Below are 21,869 nucleotides of genomic sequence, written 5' to 3'. Positions count from 1 at the left end.
AAATCAGTCCATGGAATACATTACTAAGACCATCACAAAGACCCTTTATTATACTTTATACAAGAATCATACTTTATGCAAGACAATGAAAGGCACAGATGAAAACAGAATAGAAGGAAACTGGATAATTAGTCCCTCCACACAGACTTTTGTGAAGAGGTAGTCAAAGATCAGCTCTTGACACATGTGAAAATGTTAATGCATTGTGGGTTCTGATATTTTGCATTGCAAAAGATATTGCCATCACAAAATGCACATAAGGGAGAGGAAAAAAGGGAAGTGGGATAAAGTAACTATGATGACAAAAATAAGAACATGAATACCTAATGGAAGATACTGACACCAATTGAAGAAAAGTTCACTAATTGTTAAATTAAGAGGACAGATATCAAATCAGAATCATTTCCCCTAGGTAGGTATGTTAACATTCCTGCATATTTACTTAGTCTATTCTGGAGAAGGAAGTAAATCTTCTTCTAACTACATAGAACAAACTAAGTTTATAAGATAAATAAAAAATATTCAAAAAGTGAGACTTAAGTGATGCTTGTAGAAAGATATTCTGATTAAAGGCCTATAAATTCTGACAGTTTTTTACTTTAGATGCTGAAGTAGACTAAAGCTTCCCATGAATCACTCAGCCTTTGATGCATCGCTAAGCCACTTTGCTCTATTGCCTTTACCAAGTTGAAGACTCTTAACTAAAGCCAAAACAATGTACATTTTAGTCTGAATCATGACAAAGTCTTCTTTGAAATGCAAAATAAATTTTATAATTAATTTAAAGGTTCCTGGTGTCATCTAAAAACCAGAATAAAAATAAGCCTGAAGTAGAAATGCCAGAGGAATTTAGAGGTCATGAGATTTACTCTTCTTTATCCTCATCATTTCTGATGAATTTAGGGAAACACTAGAAAAGCAAATAGAAAGATGTTAAAAAAAAAAGTTTGCTTCTACTCCATTTCTTTAGTTCTCAAACCAATTGCAAAATACTTTATACGGTACTAGTTGAATGGTTCTTATTTATTTTTTATGGAAAATAGATTTTTCTTCCATGTAATACATCCTGACCACACTTTTCCCTCTCAACAGTCCTACCAGTCACCCTACAAACTTCCCTACTCTCCTGCATCCATTCCTCCTTTCAGAAAAGAGCAAGCATCCAAGAAACAACAATCAAACATGACCAAACAAAATACAAAAGGACAAGGAAAATTCCCTGACACCTTTGCTGGATAAAGCAACTCAACATGAAGAAAAGAGTCCCAAGAGCAGATAAACAAATCAGAGAAACAGCTGCTTCCATAGTAAGAAGTCCCATAAAACCACCAAGCTAACAGACACAACATATATGTAGAGGACCTGATACAGACCCATGCACAGGCCCCATGGCAAGTATAACAGAATAGGAATTGAGAATCACTTTTCTAACTGATTTGAGATAGTTAGCCTGTGAGTTAAGGGCCTATAGCAAATTCATGGCTTTGAGTTTATTGTTAGGGTGTTTTCTATATTTTATTTAGAAATAGCTGAGAGGAGTTAACAGAGAACAGTCCAGATTACCTTACATAAATAGTTGGTTTTCAAAACGTCAGAAGTCCACAGAATTGAAGTTACAAACATTTCTGTAGTAATGTTCATTTTGATTAGAGACCTGTCTGCTCCTGACAGCTTCCTGTCTTTGGATTCTATTCTATATTATATTCTATATTATATTATATATTATTTTATTGGATATTTTCTTTATTTATATTTCAAATGTTATCTCCTTTTTAGGTCTCCCCTCCAGAAGCCTCCTATACCATTCCCCCTCATCCTGCCTCTATAAGAGTGTTCCACCACCCACCCACTCCCATCTTCCCCCACCCTGGCATTCCACTACACTGAGGCATTGAACACCTTCAGGCCCAAGGGCTGCTTCTCCCACTGATTTCCAACAAGGCCATCCTCTGGCACAGATTCCGCTGGAGCCAAAGGTCCCTCCATGTGTACACTTTGGTTGGTGGTTCATGTCCCAGGAGCTCTGAGAGGTCTGGCCTGTTGACATTGTTGTTCCCCCTATGGGGCTACAAAACCCCTCAGTTCCTTCAGTCCCTTCTCTAACTTCTCTATCGGGAACACTGCACTCAGTCCAATGGTTGGCTGCAAGCATCCACCTCTATATTTGTCAGGTTCTGGAAGAGCCTCTAGACAGCCATTTCAGGCTCTTGACAGCAAGCACTTCCTGGTATCCACAATAGCTTTCAGTCTATATCCTATTTTTAAGTTGGATTATTTGGGATTTTTTGATATCTAGTTTCTTGAGTTCTTTATATATTTCAGATATTAGTCTTGTATGTGATATGAAGTTGATGAATTTTTTTTCCCATTCTGTAGGCTGCTGCTTTGTCCAATAGACAGTATCCTTTGCTTCACAGAAGCTTTTCAGTTTCATGAGGACCCATTTATTAATTGTTGATTTAGTGTCTGAGCTATTGGTATTCTGTTCAGAATGCTATCATGTGTACCTATCTACAGCTTTTCAATAATGTATATATGTTATTATATAGTATTAATTAACACACTTTCCAGAGGAAGGCATTTAGATAGTAATGGTGACTCTGTTGGTCTTCCTGTCAAGTTCCTATTCCCTTGGGTGCTTTTAATCCTACCCACAATTCTTTAATAAGTGCCCTAGACCTCTGTCCAATGTTTGTCTATAGGTATCTGTATCTGTTTGAGTCAGCTGCTGGTTAGACCTTCTCAGAGAAAAGTTATACTAGGCTCCTATCCATATGCATAACAGATTTTGTATTTGACTTTTGGATGGGTCTCAAGTTAGGTCAGTTATTGCTTGGCTACTTTTTTAGTCTCTGCTCCATCTTTGTTCCTGTGTTTATTTTAAACAGGTCAAATTTGGACTTAAAAGTTTTCTGGATAGGTTGGTGCCCTTTTCCCTCCACTGAGGGTCCTGCCTAGTTACAGGAGGTTGCCTCTTCAGGTTCCATATCTCCACTGTGAGGTATCTTGGCTAAGGTCACCAATATTAACTCATGGGAGCCTTTCCCATCCCTGGTCTCTAGGACTTCCTACAGATTCCCCAACCCCCTGGAGCTGCAGATTTTCACTCATTCTCCAGGACCTCTGGACAGAGGTCTGGGGTGCTTATGGAAGAACTGTGAAAAGGATTTAAAGCCCCAGAGGGAATAGGAGCTCCACAGGAAGACCAACAGAGTCAACCAACCTGGACCCATGGGAGCTCTTAGAGACTGAACCACCAATAAAACAGCATACATGGACTAGACCAAAGCTCCTGGCACATATGTAGCAGACTTGCACTTCAGTTTCCATGTGGATCCCCTAACAAGTAGAGCTAGAGTTGTCCCTAGAGCTGTAGCCTGACTGTGGAATCTGTTTCCCAGCTGGACTGCCTTGCCTGCCCTCAGTGGGAAATGCTGTGCCTCATCCTGCAGAGACTTGGTGTGACAGGGTGACGGGATACCCAAGGCAGCTCCATCCTCTCAGAAAAGAATGAGAGAGGGAGGGGATAAAGAGGAACAACAATTGTTTTAAAGTCTGTTTTGCTGAGATTTTTCAAATTTGATTGCTTTGTGCCTTAGGCATGATGTTTACAAACATACTTCCCTATTTTTCTTTTCTTATCAATCCTGTATATGAAACATCTTTTATAACCATGGACATTTAAATAGTGATGAAATTAAAAAAAAAAAAACCTTGCAAAGCCAAAAATATAGACTGATGACAATATTCAAGTACTGAAATTTATCAATTCTATCTTTGTGAATATTTAACAAAGTGAATAAGCTACTGAATGTAGATTATATAATTTTGTTCATAATAAGCAATTTTATATTTTTAATGGAAAGAATATTTCAGCAGCATGATGTAGCAAAGTCCTTGAAAAAGATATCTTGAGCAAAGACAGAGTTATTCCTTACAGAACAACCATACTGCAAGGTAAGTGATACTCTTTGGAGTTGCTGGGCAACATAAACTGGAGTTAATAGTTAAAAAGAAAATGCAACGTTGGATGAATATAAAGGAGAGAGAGTAGGTATGGGGGAAGTTGGAGCAAAGGAGTAAATATAATCAAATACATTGTATAAATCCTCAAACAATAAAAATGTAATTTTGCAAATTAGTAAAATGCCATTTAAAATGTATGCATGCTATTTAAAAGTCCAGTATTTAAGTTAAATTACTTAAAATAGTAGCTATTACCAGAGTTTTGTTAATAACTTCAAAGATTGATTTAGGTTTTCCCAAACAGAGTAAGAGACTATATAAACATGTCTTCAGTTGGATGTCTATAATACTTCTTTCCCCATCTCTCTGGATCTGATTTTCCTGTTTAGAATTCAGAGGGCTTCTGAGTGATGATAACACAATGGACAACAGAGTTCTTGAGAATACATTTGTAGCAGTTACTGTCCTATAAGGATGTGACTTTAGACTTTATTGAGGAGATATAAGTCCCGCTGAGCACTTCTCAGGGGAACAACAGAGTTGTGGTGCCAGAATGAATCAATTGTTAGGTGATTTTTGAGTTTTCCAGAAGAGAGGTAGATTGAGAAAAGGAGATTTCAAAGAATGGCAAGTTCAAACACAAAAGTGAAACTAGAAACCATGAAATGACACCTATACAGGACACTTTCAGAAATGACCCACCTGTCAGTAGGTATGATTTAACAATAAAGTGAAGCCTCTGAATTCTACGAATCTAGGACAATTTTGACACAACTCAACTTTAAATACACATGTATCAACTAAGAAAGAAACCAAATATTTATAACCACTGCATAAGAACATTTAGATATTATCATTTGGCTGATATATACTAATGTGAGACTACATAAATGTCATCAATATGGAAAGAACTTTAGGAACAATTTGAGCCATAAGCAATTGAAAATGAAGGAATATTCATCTTTATATATACTGACAAATTCACATTTAGGAGAAGCCTTATATACATAAAGAATGTGGCACCCACTTCAACAACAGAAATGATTTGGGTTTACACAGAGGAACTCACACAGGGGACAGATACCTTTAATCATGCTATATGCACATTCAGTTCAATCTCTTTAGGACTTGAGGGTAGATAGACACTACAGAAAGATCAGCAAAGTGGGACAGTATTTCATCAAAGCTATGTCATAATTCAGCATGAGATAATCCACAGTGGAGAGAAGCTTAATAAATGCAGTGAATAGAAGAGTCTTCTAATAGAGTTCTCAAGTTCACATACACTAAAGAAACCTTGCATCAATCTAGGGAATAGCTTTTTATACATAATTATTACCTTTATAAACATCAGGAAACTCATCCACCAGAGAATTCATAGGGGAGAAAAGGCATATTGTTAACAAATAAATTTGCATTGTGAAACACCTAAGAATGCACTCAAACACAAACCTTAGTATAACTCTAAATCCTAAGGGCAGAATTTTCTGTTGGAGTTTTAACCCCAAGTCTCTAGATTAGACAACTGCCCTTCACATACACGTGTGTGTGTGTGTGTGTGTGTGTGTGTGTGCATACAGATAGATATAGATATATTATATCACTGTAAACTTCATATATCACTGTACAGTTTCTAGGACTTGCAAGGATTTACCCCAACTCAAATCACAGAAAGTGATCTTTTCAAAAATCGAATGTTCTGTAACAAACACAGAAGTCATCACCAGGAGGAGATAATTATTTCAAAATAACAGTGAAACATCTATACTTGTATTACAAAATCATTTGGCAACTCCCCTGTACAGAAAAAAATTAGCACAAAACTGATGAGAAATCTGATATTTCCAGATAACTAATTCTTCTTAAATGATAGAATGAAGATGTAACATAGTGAAAAAGTTGAGATCTGAATGTAGTATTTGATAAGAACAAGAAATGAAATATAACCAGTTCAATAGAGTAGTATTGGGGTTACTAATTAGTATACTACTAATACAATAGAGTAGTATGGGGTTACTAATCATTCCTGATAAAGAAAATCTCTGGAGGTGAAACAAGATTTTCAAGAAACCAAAATACAAAATTAACTTGTTGTAGACTCATGGAATTCTGAGGCAAGATGACTGTGAGTTTGAAACTAGCCTTATCAATATGGTCAGACACTGTCTTGATAAAACCAAACTACTCAAAACCAATACAAAACTGCATAAAAGAATATACTAAGAATATAAACTTAATATAAACTTTGAATATAAACTGAAATATGTGGAACACACTGTATGTGAGTCAGTAAGATCATTCTTCCATGATTTCTGCTTCAGTTCCTACCTCTAGATTCCTGCCTCGATTTCTCTATGTGGGTAGACTTCAACTGGAACCTGAAATAAACATGAAATAACCATTTTTCTCTACATGTTGCTTTTGTTCATGTTATTTTATAACAGAGACAGAAGGTAAATATGGGCTATGTTTGTTATTTTTAATACACACTTTATTTTGAAAAAAGGTAGATACATTATATGCCAACTGTATTTTGTTTTATTTTGTTCTGTACAAAATTATTATAAATATGCAGAATGGGTGAAGACAGCTCTTACTTGAAATAAATCCATAAACATGACATCAATATACTTTCTTTTTTCATGTATTAGACATGTTAACTATGTTTAAAATTGATATTACTTCATTTGTTTCTTTTACATTAATTATACCTCATTTTATAGATGTACTTATACCTGTTCCATTTAAAAGTCATGTAATTGGGTTTGTATGTGAAAACCCACAAACTTACACAAAAATTTCAATCTAGGTTTTTTCTAAATTCACCTTGATGGAAACAACTATAGACTTCAAGTTATATGATCTTTAATAAGGTAACTAAATTTTTTCACTGTTGTTGAAGTTAAAAACATGAAAATAGAGAAGCAGGAGATAAAAAATATTTTGAACACAGATCAAAACAGAATCTAAGAAATTCCATCTTAAATTCCTGCTTAAAAATAACTCCTATCCTTCAAAAAGCAAAACACTAAGAGATATAATGTACAAAATTTAATAATGAAATTTCACAAGACAAGTCATTTATGTTATTTTCCAAATTTTATTGCCAAAATGTATTTGAATTTACTCAATTTTTATTTCAGAATAACTATATCTTCCTTTATTTTAGGTTAATTCTAGTGAATATATGAAATACTCTTGATATGCTTTTGTATATCTTTCAGTAAATTTAGAAAAAATAGTTTTCAGAATAATTACACTTCTTTTGAAAGTATAGATTTTAAAATATTTAAAAGAAAATATTTTTAAATATAGGCTGTTAAAATCTTTAGATCAAAATTGGGCCACATAAATAAAATAAACTTATGTTAACAATTGAAAATTTAATAATAACTCCTATTTTTATAGGATATTGAAGCACATGATTTATCTAATAATTTAAAATTAATTAAAATTTACAGTTAAATTGGGAATACACTGTCAGTGGACTGTTCTTTTCTCTTTAACTTTTCATAAACAATACAATTGTATACATGTTGTTTTATTGGAAAATAAATTTCAGGCAATATATTTTGATCTTATTTTCCCTAACATAGTTTCTTCCAAGTTTTCCCATTCCACAAAACTGCAAGATTTTGTTTCTTTTCCCTTTAGAACAAACAAACAACAATGAAAACTAAAAATACACACACACACACACATCACATAAACACAAATGTGAAATCAAAATAAATAAATGTAAGTCCAATAGTACAAAATACACTCAAAGAAAGCAAAATAAAACAAAAGTCTATAAAAATTCCATTGAGTTTGTTTTGTGTTGGCTAACTACTCTGGGCATGGAGACTGCTTTGAAATGCGGTTAACATAGCCAGTGAGACTCCACTGGAGAAAATTTCTCTTTTCTTTGCCAGCATATATTAATTGCAGATAGCTTTTTGGTCAGGTGTGGGATCCTATGTTTACTGCCTCCTTTCTGTGCTAGGAACCCCATGTGACCTGAAGCTGCACAAAGTTTCTACATGAAATCACAGTCTCTGAGAGTACATATGGTATCATTTCTATTGTATCTGTAACACACTGTTTTCTTGGAATCCTTCATCTCCTCTGGTTCATATCATCTTTCTACTTCCTCTTCCATATTTATCTCTGAACATTGAGGGGAGGACTTTAATGAAGTTATCACATATAGGACTGGATGCTTCAATATCTCTCTTTGCACCTTGTCTAGTTGTGACTCTCTGTTAAGTCTCATCTACAGCAAGAAGCTTCTCTGATGAAGGCTGAACAAGGCCCTGAACTATGTGCATGAGTATATCATTAGGAGTCATTTTATTGCTATGTTCCTTTAGCAGAATAGTATTAGATTTTTCCCTAGAGCATGACTCATCTAGTCCTACATAGTTAACCACTTTAATAATTTTAGGTATGTGTTCCATTTCATGGAGCAGGCCTTAAATCTAATCAGAAAGTGATTATTCATTCCCATAATGTTTGTGTCAATACTTATCCAGTATATAGTTCTGGCAGCTCACTGATGTAGGTGACAAGGTTTGTAGGTGGGAGATATTGATGATTACTTTTTGAGTAGAGTGCAGAACACCTTCCAGTACCATGTATAAGTCAGTGGGGTCGAGCTTCTAATTCAACACTAGTTTGAATTTTCTGTGTTCATCAAAGTATGTATGTATTATCCTTAGCAATATGGCCTTATATTCAGGTTGAGGATAGTAACCAATAGCCTTGTGTCTTACTTAGGATTACTATGATTATGATGAAACACCATAACCAAAAGCAAGGTGAGCAGGGAAAGGGTTTATTCCACTTATACTCAACATCATAATCCACCATTGAAGGAAGTCAAGGCAGGAATTTATAAAGAGCAAGAATCTGGAGGAAGGAGATGATATAGAGGTCACAGAGGGGTTGTTGCTTAGTGGGTTACTCTTCATGGCTTATGCAGGTTGTTTTTTTTTTTTTTATATAAAACCTAGGACCACCAGCACAGAGGAGGCACAATACACAATGGCCTGGGCCCTCCCACATGAATAACTAATTAAGAAAATGCCTTACAGGCTTCCCTGCAGCCCTGTCTTGCGGAGGTGTTTTCTCAACTGAGGTTCTATCCTCTCCAATATTAACTTTTGTCAACTTCACTAGCCAGCATACCTTGTCAATAGCCTGTAATATTTGGGAGTTTCTATGGTGCCCTTTCAGCCAATGATTCAACAAGATATAATATGTTGTTGGCACAGAAGGTTTTACTTAGTGGAATAAGATGTCTTGTTGGAACATTGTCTCCCTCTCAACTCTACTATTGTGCCTCCTTGACCTCTTTTCTTTAATTAATGTTATACACACACACACACAGTACTAAATATACAAAGAACATGCTCAGTTTTATCATTTGACCAATTAAATTTTTCATTTTGCTAATTAATTTTATAGTTTTGTTACAAAATACAAAAATCTAAAATAGAAACAGTGATAAAATTATGCCCAAAAGATTTCTAAAGCTGAAAATTTTGTGTAAAATAAAATAACTTTGAAAGTGTTAAATATATTTTATATATTGTATATTTGAGGTCTATAAGTATTGATATAATTGAAAATATGTTTAAAAGAACAAATCAATTTTCACACAAAAAAATTGCAGCATTGTAACGTTACAATTCAAGGCAGTATTCTGAACAAAAAATTTTTCACATAATTATAGACATTACTAAAATCCAGGCACAGATTTTAAAATGTCATTAGTATCCCCTCTTCTATTAAAGCAGAGAACCAATTATTTATCTTCAAAACATTACATGTAATTGACATTATAAATCAACTTTAATATAACTATATACTTTAAACATTTAAACAGAGCACCAGAATATTTCAGTTGCAATGATGTTTTTGGTGAAAGATAAAATGATTAGAGAGAAGGGTCAAGGATAGGATGGAGAAAAACAGAGTGGCAATGAGGTTGAAAACAAAGACGAGGTAAAGATGAAGAAAGGAAAGGAAAAGAAAAAAATAGCAGAGCACAATTTCCCTTTTCTATCTCTTTTGTGATAAGCAGACTCCAAGTGACATTCCTGGTATTTGACTGTTGATGTATGTGTCCTTATAGAATCGACTTGTTTAAATGAGTTTCCTCTAAGCAACAGAATACATTAAATAACTTAAGGATATTTTACCAAGCACCATTTATTACTACTTTCCAAAAACATTTAGCTGGGGTCCAAGACTTTTACATACAGGTCTTTTGAGAACATTTTATCTCCAAATGATAGCAGAGTAGCTGAGGTATTGAAGATGGTTACAACTAAATTCTTTCTTTTTCAGAAATACAGGATCTGACACATAAATAAACAAAATTGCTAAAGAAATTTAGTGGGCATGTAGAAAATAAAAATCTGAATATTTACAGCAGTGTATCTATGCTTCTAAATTGTATTGTTATTTGAAAAGAAATCCATACTACATTGAAGGGAATTTCAGCTATTTATTATGCAGATAAATATATATGCAGGTTAGAATCATATTATCATATATTATTTTCTTTCCATGTCACAAAAATGATATGTTCTCATAGTTACAAATTCAGGATATTTTCTCTTAACATAACTTTGTTTATCTACAAGAGTCAAATTGATTTTGCTTTTGCTTTTGAAACACATATGATTCTTTTTGAAATGTAGAACATGAAAGTCATATAGTACAAATTTTCACTACATTTATTAAACACAGCAGTTCCTGCAAGAAGTTCCTAAGTAGTTGAGTAAATACTGAAGAATAATCATTCACTGTGTGATCAATTCAAAATTATTATAAATGAATCTGTTATATATTAATTAATACCTCATATTATGCTCTATATAATATATATGATTTGAATTAAGAAAAATTTTTACTTCCCTTTCAGAAAAACAAATCTGCTAATCAGTACATTATAATTCTAGAATCTCATGAAACAACTAAAACAGTTAAGAATCTGCTTAAGTGAAACTATCTGATTAAGTAGTCTTTATATCTTCAGCATTTGGTTTGCAGATGGTTCTTAAGACATCCAAGCAAAGTGTTGAAGGGATAGCTCCATGTTTAAGAGTACTGACTGCTTTTTCCAAAGTCTTGGGTTTGATTCCCAGCATCTGCACAGTGGCTCACAATCATCTGGAGATCCAATGACCTCTTCTGGCCTCTGTGGGCATCATACATGGCTTGGTTCACAGACATAATTACAAGCAAAACAGCTATATACATAAAAAATAAAATATATTTTTAGTGAAAATGATTGATGGAATAATACTGAACTTTTCTTGTTCAGAACACAAAGTGCAAACTGAAATTTTCTTTCTGCCCATCAACTTCTATTTTGCAGTAGATGACTCTGTACTCTGTTACTCTAAATGACCTCCAAAAAGGAAGCACAACGAAAAGCAAAAAGGTACAAGGCAAGGGAAATCAAAATGCTATCACTAAGAGTGTATAACTTATACTTTTCAAACTGCAGTGTGAAAGCACTTAATTTTTGAAATAACTTATTATGAAATTATATCCCATTTTTTACACACCTTCATGCACTACAGCATCTACTATGAGATTTTTTGAAGGGGTGGTTACAAGGGCAAAGGGTGGGTATGAAGGGAAAGAGAGATGAATGACATTGAGGTGTATAATATGAAAAGATTCAGTAAAAAGTTAAATAAAAATTGTATTGCATAATCTAAAAAGTCATGACTTTACCTGGATTATCCATAATAAAATTTTAAATTGAAATATGTATATTGTTATATAAAATTTTACTTGGCCCATTTGAACAACAAAAAGAGGTTTACTCAGAATGTCAGTATAGAAGATAGCACCTCCTGGCAATATTTTTTGATAAATGCCTTCCCATCAAACAGGTCAATTTATCCATTGTTGCCTTTATGTAGTTTAATAGATAGGAAGACAGTGTAGTGCATATGTGTGCCAGGGAATACTAGCTGAAGTTTAGTTGTCAATCCAAACTCTTCAACTTATTTCCATATTCTAAGGCTTCCTGTAAATGACCCTTTATTAGCACTTTTTTATTACTTAGGCATTACAGGACTGAGTTCAACCATTTCCTTTTCATTTCCATTTTCAGGTTTGCAAATATCCTGAAGATAATAAATATATTTTGGTAGCCCAGTGTTGTAAAAGGTGTTAAACTAGTGCTCTTAAACAATATTGAAAATGACATTTTTATTAAGTTGGCATGAACCATGTTTCTAAATCGCTTTTAATATGATAATGTCTGCAGTTTACTAGGCCATAAGTGCAGTTTGGCAGTGGAGCACACATGAATATTTCATCCAGCAAAGGCCATGATTCTGTAATTATAAATAGACCTGTTCCAACAGAAGCAGACAGATGCTTGTGTTTCAAAGGAAATGTCTGAAAGTACCAGTGGCTGGAGAATGGCCTGGGGTAAAGCAGAGGTACATGTTATCTTTAAGACACCACTTTCAGATGCACAGAAAGCTAAAAGGGAAACATTATTATCATCCATCCATATCTGTTAGTTAGACAACGTTACCTCTCTAGACTCTGTGTGTTCTTCTATATGGAGGCAGACATATTTAATTACCTCATATAATAATTTTTGCTACTTTTTAAAATGTTATCTACTGAAATGTATTAGACAACATATCACCAAGATAAAAAATTATTTGAATGAATATAAAGTGAGTATAAATATTATTCATATGTATTTGTTAATTATGTTGAATATTTAATAGACTAAAATTTTTATAGTCCCTCTACATGATATTGGATATTAAAGAACTGGCTTTCACTCTTTGCCAGCTTCATGATAATTTTTCAATCATTTGGATGATGTGAATTCTGATGAAGACAAAACACAACTATGAACAAACCAAAAAAAAAAAAAAAAAAAAAAAAAAAAAAAAAAAAAGATCAGCATACAACTGCAGCATAAGGTCAGCCAGATTTTACATTATGGAGCTGGGTGTAAGGGCACACTCTCATAATTTCAGCAGTTAGGATATAGAAGAAGGATCTGGAATTCCAGGTCATCAGTAAAGTTTGAGATTATCCCAGGTTATAGAAAATAGAATCAAGCAAGGAAAACAAAACAAAACATATATATAAAAGTATAAAAACTATTTTACATTGTTACTATAAGACTAAATCTATATAATATCTAAAAATGATCTTTGAAAATATCTTAGGGTATTGAATGAGAAAAGTAGACATTAATACCACTCTCATTTTACAGACATAGAATATGCTCTACTATGTTCACAGTAGCCTTATTTGTAATAGCCAGAAGCTGGAAACAACCCAGATGTCCCTCAACCAAAGTGTGAATACAGAAAATGTGGTTCAATTACACCATGGAATACTATTCAACTATTACAAATAAATTTTGCAGACAAAGGGATGAAACTAGAAAATATTAGTGAGGTAAGTCAGACCCAAAAGGACATGCATGGTATGTATTCACTGATAATGGCTATTAACCAAAAACTACAGAATACCCATGGTACAGACTGTATGAAGCTTAACAAAAGGATGGCCCAAATGTGGATACTTTATTCCCATTTAGAAGGAAAACAAAATAACCACAAGAGACAGAAAGAGGGAGAGACCATGATGGGAAAGGGAAGGGGGAAGGTAAAGGGACACAGGATCCAGTATAGGGGGAAGACAGGAGAGAAGCCCAGAGAACCAGGAGAATGAATGGAAATATGCAGCTGCTGGAGGTGGGGGTTGGGGGGGCAACTTCTTGAAAATCTCAGAGACCTGGGATAAGGGAGGCTCCCAAGACTCAATGGGATGCCTTAGCTGAAATGTGCAACAATGAGTAGATGGGACCTGAAGAGACCACCTCCAGTAGATGCACATGGCCCCCAGTTGAGCCATGGGGCCACCTACCCATCTTCAAAATTTTTGACCCAGAATTGTTCCTGTTTAAAGGAAAATGGAACAGAGACTAAAGGAAAGGCCATACAGTGACCAACACAAACTTGAGTTCTTTCCCATGCAAAGGGATCAAACCCTACCACTATTACTGATGTTATGTTGTGCTTGCAGACTGGAGCCTACTATGACTGTCCTCTGAGAGGCTATATAAGCGGCTAACTGAGACAGATGCAGACAGATACAGCCAACCATTGGACTTAGGTCAGGGACCCCTATAGAAGAGTTAGGGAAAGGACTGAAGGAGCTGAAGATAATTATAACCTCATAAAAATTTCAACAGTGTCAACTAAACTAGACCCCTGGGAACACCAAGAGACTAAGCCACCAACCAAAGAGCATACATGGACTGGTCCATGGTCCTGGCACATATGTAAGAGCCTTGTCTGGCTCAAGTGAGAGAGGGTGAGCCTAATCCTGTAAAAACCTTGAAGCCCCAGGGAAGGGGGATGTTGAAGGTATTGAGGTAGGGGTAGGTGGGGTGCATGGGTGAATACCCTTAAAAGCAAATGGGGGTGCTGGGAAAGGGGGCAACAATTGGAATGTAAATAAAAATAATTATTTAATTAAAAAATAAAATGTAAACTCTTTAGTATAATTTTTTTTTCCAGTGCGGTCAGAGTTCCTTTTAATAAATTCCAACATGTTAGCTGATCTGCCAGCTTCACTCTCTTGGCTCAGTCCATACTAAAGCTTCTGTCTAGCTGGTCCATTCTTCATGACCTTCACCCTGGGCTCCACCATTATGTAACTGGGAAGAGATGTTATCTCTGTTTTCCATAGTTCGTGTATCTCTCTGCATTGACTGTTCTTTTTAGATAGTGTAGGCCCAGGAGGTGGTTTGGGTAGGATCCAATCAGAAGCTCGTGGCCACTGTGAAAGAGGCAGCTGAAGAGAGTTCTAAGAAGAGCCCTGATGTGCTGTTATCTTGAGGCCAGCATCAGCAGAAAGCTGTTACCCTCAAACTCTGAGGCAACAGGGAGGGTTCTGGAAGTTCGCAGCTAAGAGTTTTAGTTGTGGGAGAAGGTCCTCGAAGGAATGCTGCTGTCAGCGCAGGAAGGAAATGCCTCTGGCAGCAGGGAAAAAAAATCAGAGAAACCAAGTAACTCAGCATCTCTTGGTTTCCTGCCTGTGCCTATTGTTGACTTAGGGCTAAGCACAACCCAAAGCTTGCCTTCGAGGGATCTGGCTGATGCTCTCCGGAGTGACTCTGGGGCCCAGGGTGGGATGAAGGGCAGACAGAGCGTGTGGGGCATTAGAACACAGCCACAGGGGGAGCTACAACTTTGAAAGCAAGAATAGAAAGAAAAGAAAAGAAGGAAAGAAAGAAAGGAAGGAAAAAAAACCTCCCTTGTTCCACAGTGCTTCTAGAACAGCAGGGTGCCTAGCTTGGAATTCTAGGTTGGCAACTCTTTCAGAATTTTGAAAGCACTATTCCATGGTCTCCTGGCTTCCCCTGCTGTTGTTGAGAACTCTGTGCCATTCTCCTTGGACCTTCTACATGTGACTTAAACTTCTGGTCTTACCTCCCTTCCCCTCCCCCACCCCGTGTTTTGCTTTTTACAGTTGATATGCTGTGATGTGGTGTGATTTCCTTTCATTACACTTCAGAGTCTCTCAGGAGGCCTTGGTCAGGTGTGTTTACCCAGTCCCTTGTAAGGCCTTAAAAATGCAGAAGCTATTGATACAGCTCTTGGACGTTGTCTGTTCTTGCATGTGGCTGAAGAGGATGCTAGCACAATCACTCTGGCATGGCAGTAGCAGTGCCTTGCTGAGCTAGAGTCACACGCAGCTGGCCCAGCCTCCTCTCCCAGGACCTGTACCAAGAAATCCTGGCATTGGGACTGGGTTTCCACATTGATGGGAAAGGTTCAAAGGCCAGCCAACAGGCTCACAGGAAAGACTTCGTGAGACTACCCACAAACAGGGATGGTTTTGAGTCCAGAGTCCAGTGTGTCAACAGATGAGGAGAAGCCATTCTGTCTGGCACACAGTATGAGCTCAGTAAATGTTGGTCGTTCCCTTCACTTTATTCTCTTCACTCTCCTCCCTTTCCACTGGCTTCATTCATTCTTTTCCAAGCTCTTTAGTATAATTTAAGCATTTAAATGTATACTTGTGTGTTTAAAATGGTGACTGGATGCAGAAGTACAGATTCAAGAAGAAAATTATGTTGTTTCAGACCACTATGTTAATATATACTTTCAAAGTTTGTATCATTCTTTGCCTGAGAAATATTTCAGGGAACATTTTAAAAAAACATTTATATTTGAATGTTGTAAAGTATTTTCTTGGTGAATATTTTTCCTTTCATACTGGTTTCTCTTATGAGTTGTTTAGCTTTTGCTTCTTTAAATATTACTATATATTTCCTTTTTATTTTTGTTTATACTCTCCTATAATCACAGCACTTCTTACCTCCTTTGCAAATTTGTTTTCCTAAGGATAAGAAAAGGAACTTGCCATGGAATCTATACTATGCTTTGGCTAAGCTTCTACTATCCTTTGAAATTATCCCTACACATCTAGAGTTTTCTTTGAACATCCAATTCAATTTGTAGTCTTGAAGTTTCTTATCAAAACTGGACTTCCATGTTTTTCTGTAAATTACATATTCAAGGAAAAATATTTAGGAAACAAGTTTTAAGAACTCAAAATACTTTTAGGAAGTAAATTCTATACTTTTTTATTCACACAGTGAAACTTAAGTTAATATGAATTTTAGACTTTATAATCATATAAAACTTAATTCTAGCCTAAAATAATTAATTTACATGAAATCTGTTAATGTCTCCATTTATATCATTATATATATATGTCAAAATACAGAAAAATAATACCTTTTCTAACTGTTTATTATATTTTATCCAACTCATTATATATATATATATATATATATATATATATATATATATATATAAATTTTTATTGCAAAATATGCTAGACTACAATTTTTTGAAGGATAGCCTAAAAGATATAGTGTTATGTTTATTCATTATTATTCAAATAAAAATATAAAAAGTCAGTCAACAAACTATAGTGCTATAAAATCTGCAATCAGTCCATGCACCATCTCCCATTAACTTCAATAGGAGTTATTTGTAAAAATTGATTGCAGGGTCACTTCTCCTGAATATACACTTTAATCTTGTCACTCTCCATTGAAATGTAGTCACCTCTGGGTTTGAAACCAGAAGCTATCTGAAAGCATAATACAACACTCTACAGGTTTAGACTAGAAAATGAGTCTGTTGTTACTCAAAAATCGCAGGAGGGAGGTGTTTACTTACTTATAATTATTGACATAAATGTACCCAATACTAACAATGGCCTTTGGACTTGTGTACAATATTTATAAAAATTTTCAAACATTATATTAAAAAAATGAATGGAGAAAGTCAGAAGAAAAACGAATGATGCTCTTTATAGGTAAGCTCATTTGCAAATTAGTAAGTTCCTAATGGGATATTGCCTGGTTACTTTCCTGATGAAGCCAGCCCATTCATAAGAACACTAAAAAACCTTTAAAAATTTTTAAAAATTTTTATCAAACAAGAAAGAAAATATATATATTCTAATTGATTCTCAAAAGAATTGGTAGCACTGACAAAAATTCATTAGCCATAATCATCTAGTATATTTTTGACAATAACACAAATCATTTTCTTGGGTTGACCAAACAATTTGTGAGATTCTTTTTAACAAGCTAATGCAATGCTTCTTCAAACATCAGTCTTCATGCAGTTCTCAGGTTCTATCATATACTTGCAGCTCATACAAAACAGACCCAGTAAGCATGTGTGAAAGGTCTGCTTTCTAAGTTTTCTACATCTTGGCTCAGTTTCTGGTTCTATTTTCTGAAGATTTTTATTGTACTAATTCACTTCAGTCATAGCCATAATACCTTTCCTCTATATTAAAAAAACAGTGGCAATCTTTTAGAACAGATAAATACATTCAAGGCAGAAAGGAGATATATAACTAATCTTCAATTATATGGCTCCATTTTGGTAAAGCCTGGACTCATATACAATTAGTACAAGCCAAGAAGATTTAAGTAAAACATGACTGTAAAGTGTTTGTTCTTTGTTTGAGAACTTCTATAAAATAATCTGTCTCATGATTTAGTGACATAAAATTCACATAACATAAAGTGAACCATTCACCATTTGAAATCGTACTTTTATTTTAGTGGTGTTTAATACAGTCTTAATTTTGTATAGCTGCTTCCTTTTCTACAAATGCCTTTTTTCCATCATACACAAAATAAAGGCTGTACTCATTACTGTAGTCTGCTTCCTACTTCTGTGATAAAGACCATTACCAGAAGCAACTTTGGAGGGTTTATTTGATGTTTCAGCTTACTGAGGGAAATCAGGGCAGGAGCTCAAGATAGAACCTGAAGGCAGAGACCAAAGAAGAAAGGATGGAGGTATGCTACATGCTCCCCGTGACTTTCTCAACCTGCATTCCTATATACCTCAGGAACACCTGTGCAGGTGTGGTACCCTCCCACATGTTTCAACAATTAAGAAAATGTTCTACAGGCTGACCTATAGGCCAATTTTATGGAGGAATTTTCTTAATTGCTGTTGCTGCTTCTCAGAAATTATCACACTATTTTCCACAGTACAGAATCCTTAATTGACTTTCTGTCATGGTAGAGTTATTTGTTCTGGATATTCCTGCAACTGTAACCAAAAAAAATGTGTGGATTTTTGTGGGTTTGACTTTCATATATAGCATAATGTCTGCAAATTTTCTTCATGTTCCAAAAATGAATTGGGATTTTATGATGTTCTTTGAAGGAATTTTACAGATATTCAATATGTTTGTCCATATATCAGTGAATAGGTGTTTGATGTGTCTATATTTTGGCTGCCATGAATATTTGTCTATATTTTGGCTTCTGCTAAAAAATTTTATCCACAAACTTTTGTGTGAATATGTTTTTTTTTTAATCAATTCTCTGTGTGTGTAAGAGTGAGATTGCTGACTCTATAGGAATTCCATATTTAGCTTAATTAGAAATTATCACACTATTTTCCAAAGTAGGGTCATTATTTTGCATTTCCTTTGACAATGCCTAAGTTAAAATCTCTCCATATATTTATAGCTCCTTGTTATTTTGCTTCTAAATTATGCTTTTGATGATGATGCTGACTGTGATGATGATGATGATGATGATGATGATAGTGATGATGATGATAGACATCTTAGTGGGTATTGAGTTGTAACTCTCTTATATATGCCAGTTATTTGATCCTCATAAAATTTAATAAAACAAATACTTTTTGCTTTATATAAAATTCATTTTCAAGTTCTTGACGTTGGCCATTGACATAGTGTCTAAATTTACTTACACAATGTTTTTCTATAAATTTTCCACAGCCATTTGTGTGCCCCAAATGCTGATACAAATTTTACTTTTGTAGTAACTTTTATTGGTTTCTTTCATAAGCATGTCTATTATTGTATACCACTATTGTCTACACTCATCTGACAGATGGCCATACTTCTGCCAAAGTTAAGTTAGAATAAAAATGAGCAAAACTAAATTACTTGAGTTTCTTTATCATTCTGTTTCAATTAAATGGCTGACAGTTGCTCTGCATAAAATTGGTCTAAAATTAGACAAAATCAGATTATTATTTTACTGCTTTATAAACGGATACTTTTTAAATTCATGTTAACTTTCTCCTTGCTTTATGTCATAAGAACTTCATTTATAAGTCTGCTTAGAAAATAAATTACCATTTTTTCATATCAATTTTGCAAAGTATGTGTTTTCTTGCCTTGCATTTTAATATCTTCTCTGCAACAGATAGTCTTTAATTATGGGTGCTTTTTAAACATTTGAACATTGCCTCATGTAATCTAATATTTAATAATTCTCAGAGATTCTTTAGCAGTCTTTAGATTTCATTTAGACTCTAATGAGAACATAAATGATTTATTTTCTATTTTTTGGTGTTCTCAAAATCCAACACTGATAGAAACTTTTAAAATACCTTATTTGTGATAGACAGAAGCTGGAAACAACTCAGATATCCCAGAACAGAAGAATGAATACAGAAAATGTTGTACATTTACACAATGGAATACTACTCATCTATTAAGAAAAGAACACCTTGAGTCTTGTAGGCAAATGGATGGAACTAGAAAATATCATCTTTAGTGAGGTGACTCAGACCAAAAAGGACATGCATGATATGTACTCACTAATAAACGGATAATAGCCAAAATGTAGAGACTACTTAAGATACAATCCACAGAACTCAAAAAGGTTAACAAGCCAAAGGGCCCAAGTGAGGATGCCTCAATCTCATTTGGGAGGAAAAAGAAAACAACCAAGCAGGGAGGCATAGGGAGGGAGGGACCTGAATGGGAGAGGGGACAGGGAGGGGAAAAGAGGACCATGATCAGGTGTTGGGGTGGGAATAGGACTGAAGCCCTGAGGGCCAGCAAAAAGAATGGAAACAGGCATTTTCGGGAAGTAGGAGGTGGGAGACCCTCTAGAATGTACCAAAGACCTGGGAGGTAAGAGACTCTCAGGACTCAGAGGGAGGGACCTTAGTTGAAATGCCCAACAGTGGGGAAAGGGAACTTGTAGAGTCCAGCTCCAGTAGAAAGGGCATCAAGTGGAGGGATGGGGTTGCCATCCCACAGTCAAAATCACTGACCCATGATTGTCCCTGTCTAAAAGAACTGCAGAGACAAACATAGAAAAAAGACTGGGGGAAGAAGGTCCAGTGATCACCCTAAATTAGGATCCAGCTAAAGCGGAGGTCCTAAGGCCTGACACTGTTACTGATGCTATGGTGTGCTTACAGACAGGAGCCTATTATGGCTGCCCTCTGAGAGGCCCAACCAGCAACTGAAAGAATCAGATGCAGATACTTACACCCAACCAATGGACAGAAGCTGGTGAACTCTGTGGTTGAATTGGGGAAAATCTGGAAGAAGGTGAAGAGGGGACAACCCCATAGGAGGACCAGCAGTCTCAATCAACCTGGACCCCGAGATTTCTCAGACACCGAGCCACAAATCAGGCAGCATACACCAGCTGATATGAGGTTCCCAACACATATACAGCAGAGGGCTGCCTGGTCTGGCCTTAGTGAGAAAAAGACAAACCTAACCCTCAAAAGATTTGAGACCCTAAGGAGTGGGGAGGTCTGGTGGGATGGAGGTGAGGTGGGGACATCCTCTTGGTGATGAGGGAGGAGGAATGGGATGAGGAACACTCAGATGGTTGACCCAGAGGGAGATAATGACCGAACAGTAAAAAAAGATAATTTTAAAAAACATTTACAGTAACATAAAAGCAAATAGAAATCTGCATGCATAGAATGGGTGCAGTTCGGAAACAGTCACAAATTACTAAATAATACTATAGTATTTTGAACATTTTCTGAACAGAATTGAAACATTATCCTCTATTACTAACCATAATAACTTCCCATATTAGCAATATTCAGTATGATATTTACAGACATGCAGTTTGTACTAATTATCTCCAAAAAGATTGTTTCCAATTTTTTACTTTGTGCTATTCTAAATTCCTTTTAAAAATCACTTTATTTTGGAGTGACATAGACATTTTCATATATTTGCAGTGCTATGAAACGGTTGTGAATTTTTTTAAGGCTATCACTATTTATTAATTGTAAATAAAAATAGGCTTCATTATGAAATTTTCACACATGCATTTAATGTACTTTGGTCATAGTCATCTGCATTACCATCTCTTGTCCGTGTACTTCCTTGATACTCATCCTCCCAACTAGACCTCATTTCTACTTTCTACCACAAGTTTCATCAGGGTAGCACTTAGTAGCATGAAAGGTTATTCGCAAGACTATTTACAACTTCCCTGAAGATGACCATTATACCATCTAAAGAAATTGTCTATGCCTTTGCCATCAACTATTACCTGACTATAG

The sequence above is a fragment of the Arvicanthis niloticus genome, chromosome X, assembly GCF_011762505.2.
Source record: "Arvicanthis niloticus isolate mArvNil1 chromosome X, mArvNil1.pat.X, whole genome shotgun sequence".
NCBI classification, from domain to species: domain Eukaryota; kingdom Metazoa; phylum Chordata; class Mammalia; order Rodentia; family Muridae; genus Arvicanthis; species Arvicanthis niloticus.
Note: the sequence above shows the minus strand (reverse complement) of the source record.